Raw genomic sequence first — 526 nt, 5'->3', positions numbered from 1 at the left:
TAATGAGCTGTGCTGTCAGGGGTGTGGCCCAATAGGCTAATGAGTTCCTGCTGTTGGGTGTGGCCTATTATGCTAATGAGTTCCTGCTGGGCTTTTTCTACAAAAAGAGCCCTGCGGCCCTGCCAAAGCAAGAAGACAGCATGGGGCGGGTGGCTGAAGTCCTTTCTTCCTCCCGTACTTCAGTCCTGATCCAAATCAAAGCCTGCGGCGCTTGAGAAATCGGTTCCCTGCAGCTGCTGTTTGGCAGTGGGGAATACAAGTCAAATTGGGGGGGAACCACCCCGACTCTCGTCCTAACGTATCCCTAGTGAGGCTCTAGTAGAACCAAGGGGGGTCCCAAACTCCTCCAAGGGGCAGCTGCAGAAAAGGGGAGAGGAAGGCCAGGAGGCAAAGTTTCCTTTGCCAAGCAGCCCACTAAGCTCTGATTGACTTTGCGGCGGGAGAAACGAGAAAGCAGCTTAGTGGCAATATTACCGACTCTTAAACTCCTCTCGCTTGAGCCGTGTCCTTCGCCAGCTCACCGCTA

Source organism: Gekko japonicus, unplaced genomic scaffold (genome assembly GCF_001447785.1).
Source record: "Gekko japonicus isolate JY-2015 unplaced genomic scaffold, Gekko_japonicus_V1.1 scaffold1787, whole genome shotgun sequence".
Classification (NCBI taxonomy): Eukaryota; Metazoa; Chordata; class Lepidosauria; order Squamata; family Gekkonidae; genus Gekko; species Gekko japonicus.
This window is presented reverse-complemented; position numbering follows the sequence as displayed.